This window comes from Schistocerca nitens, chromosome 7 (genome assembly GCF_023898315.1).
Source record: "Schistocerca nitens isolate TAMUIC-IGC-003100 chromosome 7, iqSchNite1.1, whole genome shotgun sequence".
Lineage (NCBI taxonomy): Eukaryota > Metazoa > Arthropoda > Insecta > Orthoptera > Acrididae > Schistocerca > Schistocerca nitens.
In genome coordinates this window covers 521922111-521932367 of record NC_064620.1, presented here as the reverse complement: position 1 = coordinate 521932367, position 10257 = coordinate 521922111, and positions in this window count along the sequence as shown.

Here is a 10257-nt window from a genome sequence, read left to right as displayed (position 1 = left end):
TCGGGCATCGATGTGTGTGATGTCCTTAGGTTAGTTAGGTTTAAGTAGTTCTCAGTTCTAGGGGACTGAAGACGTCAGACGTTAAGTGCTATAGTGCTCACAGCCATTTTACTCCTAAATAATAATACATTACACTGATGTGCTGAGACGTAACAACTCGTAAATTACGAAGTCGCACAGTGGTTAGCACACTAAACTCGCATTCGGGAGGACGACAGTTCAATCTTGCGTTCGGCCCCATCGTGATTTAGGTTTTCCGTGATTTCCCTAAATCGCTCCAGGCAAATGCCGGGATGGTTCCTTTGAAAGGGCACGGCCGATTTCCTTCCTCGTCCTTCCCTAATCCGATGAGACTAATGACCTCGCTGTCTGGTCTTCTCCCTCAAACAACACACTCCTAAATCACCGAAATAATCCAGTACATACCATGCAACGTGCAATCTACTCGTGGATCACCGAAATAATGCTTGCAAACACGCTCACAACGCTTAATCACCCGAAAATAATTCATTGCACAAACACTCACTGCAAGTAAAAAGCCCAACTTATCAACCACTCGAACCCTGATTATACTGGATGGAAAGCCTAAGTGCACCCTCCCTCCCCTACTAACGCATGGAAACTGTCCAGATGCAGGAGGGGAAGGTTAGGTTAGTGTACTTTATTTTGCTCGGGAAACTGACGCAAATATCCATCCTAATTACATAATTAATCACAAAGATCGCTCCTAATGACACAATTATATGTACAGCGCTGCATAAGCACGGCTTAAAATCGCAAAAATAACTATACAACTCAACTTATCCTGCTTTAATTACACAACTATATGTATAGTACTGCACAAGAACGGCAGTACTCCACAAAAACTGACTACTCGTGTTATCCTGTTTGGGAAAAAAATTATACCGCACGAAACCAGCGACAAAAACACTCAAACTCCTACCCTACACCCACAAGCTAGGGGAAAGACATTCAACTGCTGTTCGACAGAGAGGAGTTTAAAAAGTCTATTAGCTCCAAGCATATACCATCTATGCCTGTTTGACGTCAAAGTTCACTACACACGCCTACTAAAAAATCACCCTAACCGAAGCCAGTGGGAGATCCTCGTCCTAAACGACTACCTTCTCATCCATTTACAACCACAAACTATGAGATCGCCAACAGTCTCATGGCACCTGCCTCGCCGAAATGGTTCACCGCGGAAGTCCCGCTTTCCCTCCAAATGCATCCTGTTGCTCTAAAACTGTACTGACCTAATGGCTAAGAAGCACCTCTGTCACAGGCCCCAGACTTGTTCAAAAATGGTTAAAATGGTTCTGAGCACTATGGGACAACTTCTGAGGTCATTAGTCCCCTAGGACTTAGAACTAGTTAAACCTAACTAACCTAAGGACATCACAAACATCCATGCCCGAGGCAGGATTCGAACCTGCGACCGTAGCGGTCTTGCGGTTCCAGACTGCAGCGCCTTTAACCGCACGGCCACTTCGGCCGGCCCAGACTTGTTCGACGTCACGTAGTACGCTCGAGCAGGGCCCGATGAGAGCCACCATTCAGCGTTCGAATATTATTTTTTATCAACAACTTCGCTCCTATAATAAAGCAAAACATTTTCGATCACAATAAATGTCCTATTTTTCACGGAAATAGACTAATTCCAGTTTTATGAGCAAAAAACTATATAGTTTTTCACGTTCGACTTAGAAACTTATCACCTCTGCAAACACATTTACGTCTAAACCGATATTTCCACTCACGAATACAGATTTCTGTCATTTAGCAGATTCCCAATCACGCCCTATAATTTACAAAGTCAAATAACGTCTTTCTTACATCTAGACAACCGGCAAACGTGTCTTACACCTGCTAGATGCACACTCCACAATCTACCTCCTCTCATCAAAATAAGAAGTCAAATGCGAAGAAGCACTCGACCAAACAATGTACATGATAACGGAATAATGACCCAACACAAACACACATCCATATTCAGTCTTGTCAAATTTCCACTTGATCACGAAAGCTGTCCATCACATACTAAGTATTAGTTCGCTACTCGATCGTCTAGACGACTACACGGTGAAGGCAAATACATTCCCGCATTGCAACAGCCCTCTCCATTTCGATGCCTCCCCCCCCCCCCCCCCGCCTTTAGCGGGAACCTTGAATCATTCCTACCACAGGCCACGCATGGACAGAATCATCCTACCAAATCGAACACATACATATTGGATCGCTATTCTTACAACTGAATGACATTCGACAATGACCGAAGTATCCGAAATACACCCTGTTTACGGCACTGGAAATAGAAATACCGGTACCATTCTTATCACTTGACGTACTCTCCCCTTTGCTATCACAATAGAAACCGTCTTTACAACTGGTCATAGTCATCTCCTTTACACATCTCAGAACACAACACATACTTTATAAACCAGATGCTAAGGAACGTGTTATGAAACTGGTATTTTCAAACCCCTCAAGCCACCGTAGCTAGATATTTATCCAGTATTTGTAAAGCATGCCATGCCAGAGGTTCGGTGATATATCGACTGGGCTATAGGTGATGCTTGATTGAGAAGGATCACAAACAGTGGATGATGTGCTAATTGAGGTCGTAAGAAATGTACACGAGCTTTTCAGATCTCTAGTGCTACGCTATCCGCTAGAAATGCAGTATCGGATTTTGAATCAAGTCCTCGCATTCAAGCACATACCTGCGTAGGATCCTATGGATAAGTCGTTTATTACAGCCACTAATGAATCATATTTCTAGCACTCTCATATCTCAAAAAGAGTCACCTTTCTCGAGCCGATCTGTTACAGTAAAATTCCGACCTCCTTTTAGTTAGCCCCCGTGCAACTACTGCCATTTCTCCAGCTTTACGTATGTGATCGTTCCAATTTAAATCGCAGCTTAGCAGTAGTCGGGGGAAAATATGTCTACCACCGTCTGCAACCCATGTAGAAACAAGCTAAGCAGTGTTACTGCGACAGGACTGTGTTACAGGTACTACAGATCCACTCCCATTCAGATCTGTCATCCCTATTCTGTACCAACCAACAGAGAAATATTACTAACTATAAAAGCTCCACTAACTTCACCAGATAGAGAACTCGATAAGATTTTCACCGCATCTCTCTCCTACCAGATATCGAAAACAAAATATCGCATGCGTGCAGGCATCGAGCACATGTGACGATGCTATTAAATATTCATTTTTCGATCAACTGCACCCCTCAGTTTAAAGTTTCATCACATCTACCGTAGGGCGATGATCGTATCCCAAGGACTATACTGTAAGTCGCAAGAGACGCGCTCTGTGACCCTGTCTCGTTGTTTGAAACATTGATTTTTCTGCTCTAACACGCTTTGTACATTGTCAAACATTTTGTTTATTTTTCCTGCCACGACTTCGAGGTCTGTATAAGGTTCAAAACTGACTTTAACACTTCCTCTCGCAGAAAACTAGACCTCTCACGGTGACGCGATTGACATCAGCTGATGACGCGAGTACCGCTACCCAAGGTCGCGGGAGAGTGGCGCGCCTCCGTGCCAAGATTACTCCATTCTTCCTTGCTTAGTGCCGAACACCTCCAATTCTGAATTCCAATTTTCCTTATGTCCTATATGACACCTTCCTCCCACCTCAGCTTTGGTCTTCCAACTCTCCTGATTCCCTCAGGCAATGCGCTGAATATCTTCGTAATAATTCTGTCGTTTGACTCAGTGCATGTCCTGCTCATTCCTGCCTTTTAATCTCAACGTAGCTGAGAATGTCTCTTCTTTATACAGATTATATAATTCATAGTTGAATCTCTTCCTTCAGACACTGTTTACTTCTGGTGGCCCAAGGATTTGTCTGAAGATTTTTCTTTCAAATATACCCAGTTGCTTTATGTCAAATTTTATCATCCATATTTCAGCACTGTATGCTACCAATGGCCTTACTAAACCTTTATACAACGTAAGTTTAGTATTTCAGATGTTTTTTGAGGCCATCATAGTACTTGTTAGCGGATAGTACTTGTTAGCGGACAGTACCTGTTAGCGGATAGTACTTGTTAGCGGACGTTTTTGGATTTCAGAGCCGACTTGTTCTTATACTTCTGATCTAAGATAAGTGAAACAACGCGTAATATCAAGCTTATATAAACCATTTTCTATGGATGGGGCTTATTTCGATAATCTTACTTAGTTACGGGCATATACTTAGGTTTCCCTTCATTTATCTCTAGGTTCATCTTTCTAGCAGCTCTTTCAAGACTCGTAAAGGCCTTTTTCAGTGCTCTTGGCGTTCTTGCAGTTACATCTATATCATCTGCATATGCCAGCTATTGAACTGGAATCGTACAGGATAATTCCTCTTCTTTCGATGCCCTTTTCCAAGACTATATTAAACGGCAGGTAGTATAATGCATCCCCGCCGGCCGAAGTGGCCGAGCGGTTCTAGGCGCTTCAGTCTGGAACTGAGCGGCCGCTACGGTCGCAGGTTCGAATCCTGCCTCGGGCATGGATGTGTGTGATGTCCTTAGGTTAGTTAGGTATAAGTAGTTCTAAGTTCTAGGGGACTGATGACCTCAGATGTTAAGTCCCATAGTGGTCAGAGCGATTTGAACCATTTTATAATGCATCCCCCTGTCGTATGCTATGTTTTATGGTCACAGAACTTGATAATTCTATTTAAATTTGTCTCATGGTATTTTCCATAGTAGCTTCCACTAAGACAAATTTATCGCCAATATCTAATTCTTCCACTGCTATATACAGTTCCCCTCTGTCAATACTGTCTTAGGCTGATCTGAAGTCTATAAGGAGGTGAGACTGTATATACATCCCGAATTCTTTGCGTTTTTTTACTATTTGCCGTATCGTGAAGGTCTGGTCGATAGTAGATCCGCCAAGAACAGACCCAGATTGTTAGTGACCAACTGCACTTCCTACATAGAGTGTAAGACTACTAAAAATATTAGAAAATATTTTTTATACTGTAGGTAACATGAAGATTTCACTGTAATTAGAGTACGACAGATGGTTATGGAGACGTATAACACCGTGTAGATCAGCTGACACCACGCTGTTGAAGGTCTTATTTTCCTCTTTACCTACGATGATGCATGTATTATGCTCAGATGTGTCATAAGTTTGGACTGACCCTTTGCTTTGTCTTTGTCCTTTTTGTAAACTGTTTAGTAACAGTCTTTTTCGGTACCCATAACAAACGTTTCTTATGCATCCCTTGTCTTAGTGCCATCTTGTAAAGTTTTTAGTATAGTTTAGGGTGTTCAAGGAAAGTGGCGTAAACTCTGTTTTCATTCGTTGTCACATTTCACATGTGTACTTGATATTTTTCAAACAGAGCTTTTTTGATGGTCGATATGTTACGCCACAGTGGTTCCGAGTACAAATACTATGATCTTTATCGTAGATAAAGAGGAGACTTAAATGTCTTGAAGAAGATTTAACTATAAGAACTCTGATAATTAGTTGTCAGTAGTCTTGTCACTACAGTGAGCATTCTAAGCTAAGCTAGTGAGGAAGTTGGGTGTTGGCTGTGCGACTGAGCGGTTGGAAATAGCTTGCAGAGAACAGGGATGAAGATGCAGAGAAGAATGAATTTTAAATTATGACTTGGTAAAGAGTAATTTCGGAAGCGAAGTAGTTCAGGTACAGTTGTTGCTGCATTACTTGCTTGCGCGTAATGGAGATGTGTTTGTAAGACGGGCAGTTGTAGTGAAATTCTTTCTGACTGGTTTGTATTAGCTTGTTCATTGTTCAGACGAGATTTATTAAAGTTACGAGTTCCCATGGCTTTCCATCATAGCTTATAGATTTTGCTACTCCTTTACCATTTTGGAAACAAATTTTTTGGCAGAGAGGTATTTCTTATGAAAGATAACTTTTTTAACGATGACTGTAATAATCAGACAATGAGTTTGTTTTTGCAGTGAAGTTGTTTTAAGGTCAATTACTTTTTTCATTTAACAAGTTCAAATTAGAGAATTGTATCCTCAAGAAAATATTTTATTGTCTCATTATGTGTGTCGCCGCTCTGCTCGGAGCGGAACACAGCTGCACAACGTAAAAGCAAAGCATGATGTGTTTAGAACAGTTACACGCCCTTGCACTGCACAATATTTTCTTTCCTATTTAGCTTGCAAGCTGCTGCGACGAATATTTTGTGCTCATCACTTCTAGCAGTACCAAGTTGCCGATGCCACAGGTAACCCACATGAAAATTTGTTATGGACAGTTATATTATAGTTAGCTTTGCTTTTCAGAATTTATTATCAGAGTCAGTTTAGGTGAAGTTTATTTCAGATTTCATTTCATAAGCGGATAGTTATTCTCAGAGTGCAGTGTTGCATTTGCGTGCATATTATTCTGGATCTGGAATTTTGTTCATTCAGATTTTGTACGTAAATTGTCTGAGCGTTTTTGTAGAAACATTTTGGTTATTTACTCTTTCAAAATTCGATTGGTAATTTTATATAGCATTTTCATTGTGTTAGGTTGTGTGTTAGAATTGCAAGTCCTGCACTGTGACGTCATGCGTTGTAGCACTGCTCGCTGTAGCGCCCAATACAGTTTGCTAATCACTTTAGCAAAGTTAATGAAAAGTACAGTTATACAATTTTAGTTTTGGCTCCTCATTTACTAAATAGCGTTTCCACAATTACATCACTTGCATGGTTCAGCATTACAACCCAGACATACACGAGTATCGAATATAGCAATTCAGATTAATCCATTTTCAGTTCACAAAAATAAACAAGTAGCGAAATTACTTTACCCACCATGTGTGCAGGTACGTCTTAACTCTGGACTGTCCCTTTACTCCTACCTTTGGATCTTTGTTTGAACTATGTAGTAGCGGAAAGTGTTTTCCAGTATCTATAACACCTGTTTCTTCTATATCTATTGTCTTCGTGCCATGTTCCTCTGTGTGCAAGCTCCCTTTACCTGACCTCTTGCCAGCAGAGATCGCAGCAGCTTGTAGCAATGTCCTCTGGTGCCGACGATACAACCTGAATTACCAACATCGGCCCACTTAACACGCAAACAATGTGACGGGTAGGTATTCACTACTCGTACTGTGCATGCGCACGGGACATTTTACGCTGACTGTGACCATTGCCGCTCTGACTGCGGACTCCTCGTGTTGTGACTGCAGTACGTTCAAATTTTCGATTTATGTATATCTCATTTTGGCATTAGTTTCTAGCTGTACATTGTTGTAATTTGCTTTATTCGTGGCAGAATAAACTCGATCTGTTGAGCCGCATATCGCATATACCTCCAGCTGTCCATCATACGTAATCAAATTCCTGAAGCAGTGAACCGTAATATACGAAAAAATGTGACATTTAAAAGTTATCTGATAGCTTTTACGCCATTGACTAAATTGAAATGTGTGCTATTAAATAAGTTTCTGTTTCGTGTATGCAACACTGTCTCCTTCTATTTTGTCTAAAACTGACATGGTGAGACCGTGGTTGTGTACAATTAATGTAGGTTAATTCTTATAAAGAAATCTGCAATCTTTGTGATAACTTCACATGTGGCACATTCTTTTTGGTTTGTGTGTGTGTGTGTGTGTGTGTGTGTGTGTGTGTGTGGCGCTTTGCACAATATGGTGATGTACAAACTACATAAATGCTGGATATAATTTGGAATATTCGAAAAATACAATCCTGCAACTTCGCTACAAAATCGCACGCAATTTTCGACGGCACCAACACACCAAGAATATTTCGCCACCGTGGAGAATAAAAATCGAAAATTGATGATTATGTAACGTGTATCTTGCAAATCATGTGAACAGCCGTTTGAAGATGAATTTGCCAGTTCGAAATCGGTTACGGCGCTGTTTACCTAAATAAATAGCAGTATTAATTGTGGCTGGTTGCTGTCTTCTTCTTTGTAAGAATTAACCTACATCAACACTGTCTCGTATGGACTGAAGGTGTGGTAGGTTTTCTGTATGTGTATTTCGTATAGTAAGTTGTCCGCCTGCTTAGCTGGGTGGTAACATGCTTGCCTCCCATGCACTGGGCCCGGGTTCGATTGCCGACCGGGTCGGAGATTTTCTCCGTTCGTGCACTGGCTGTTGTGTTGTCCTTCTCATCATTTCATCATCAGCGGCCGCAAGTCGCCCAATGTGGCGCCGAATGAAGTAAGACGAGCTTGGAGGCCGAACACGAATGGGACATCCCCGCCAACAATTTCATACGATCATTTTCATTTTTATATAAGAAGTTAAAAACTTGATTGAGACTAATCATAAACGTGCACGTGTAAGATCGCGTTAAATATTTCTCCAATGTAGGAAATCGATTTTGCCATGTTGGCCATTGTCCCGATGAATGTACTGAAATATACGAATATGCACGTAACCACACTCACGATGAAGGCATATTAAAAACACAGTACCTCCGAACCTATCAAATTTAAAGTTGTTTTACTCATTCATCAATTTCTGTGTTTGGTCGGCGTTCGCAGAATGCCGCAACTCCAATCGCCTTGTTATTTGCCTCCATGCGGTCCTGTGTTGTGCAAGTTCGCTCCAGTAGAGGCCATGTGAGCGAGTGGCTCAGATCTTCAGTTGTTCCGCTTTCCCAAGACACTCTCCATCAGCTGCATGGTCGGTTTGCAAGGAGGGACGACTGACTGATCTAGGAGGATTATTCAAAAGTTATATACACTTTAAGAAAGAAATGAAGAAAATAATTTGCTTCACAAAATACCTTTCCAGGCTTTCAATATAATCTCCTTCCTCGATTACGGCATCTTCCCAACATTTTGGCACCTTCTGAATTCCGGACAGGGCACCTTCGTCGTTGCGCTGTCTGACTGCTCGCGTCGCCTCACTAGACGCTTCATCAGTCTTATCCAGATTTCATCAAAGCAAGAATTCTGTTCAGAGACTGTTCTCCTTCTGTTCTATAACGCCAAAGCAATTGTTCTGCGATTCGTCTGGACCTGCATTCTGTTCTTCACTCATATCATACGAAACCCGTCTGGCAGCAATTTTTCTCCTCTTTAAATTTTTAATTGAGTCTATAAACTGAATTCGAACCTTTTGGCCCCATATGCAGGGTGGTCCATTGATAGTGATCGGGCCAAATATCTCACGAAATAAGCATCAAACGAAAAAAAACTACAAAGAGCGAAACTCGTCTAGCTTGAAGGGGGAAAACAAATGGCGCTATAGTTGGCCCTCTAGATGGCGCTACCATAGGTCAAACTGATGTCAACTGCGTTTTTTTAAAACAGGAACCCCCATTTTTATTACATATTCGTGTAGTACGTAAAGAAATATGAATGTTTTAGTTGGACCACTTTTTTCGCTTTGTTATAGATGGCCCTATAATAGTCCCAAACGTATAAGTACGTGGTATCACGTAACATTCCGTCAGTGCGGACGGTATTTGCTTCGTGATACATTACCCGTGTTAAAATGGACCGTTTACCAATTGCGGAAAAGGTCGATATGGTGTTGATGTATGGCTATTGTGATCGAAATGCCCAACGGGCGTGTGCTATGTATGCTGCTCGGTATCCTGGACATCATCCAAGTGTCCTAACCGTTCGCCGGATAGTTACGTTATTTAAGGAAACAAGAAGTGTTCAGCCACATGTGAAACGTCAACCACGACCTGCAACAAATGATGATGCCCAAGTAGGTGTCTTAGCTGCTGTCGCGGCTAATCCACACATCTGTAGCAGACAAACTGCGCGAGAATAGGGAATCTCAAAAACGTCGGTGTTGAGAATGCTACATCAACATCGACTGCACCCGTACCATATTTCTGTGCACCAGGAATTGCATGGCGATGACTTTGAAAGTTGTGTACAGTTCTGCCACTGGGCACAAGAGAAATTACGGGGCGATGACAGATTTTTGCACGTGTTCTATTTAGCGACGAAGCGTCATTCACCAACAGCGGTAACGTAAACCGGCATAATATGCAGTTTTGGGCAACGGAAAATCCACGACGGCTGCAACAAGTGGAACATCAGCGACCTTGGCGGGTTAATGTATGGTGTGGCATTATGGACGTATTGCTAAATGCACTGAGGTTGACGGACATTATTTTGAGCCATTATTGCATTATTGTGGTATTTACAGGTAATCACGCTGTAATAACATGCGTTTTTAAAAATGACAAGTTCACAAAGGTACATGTATCACATTGGAACAACGGAAATAAAGTATTCAAACGTACCTACGTTCTGTATTTTAATTT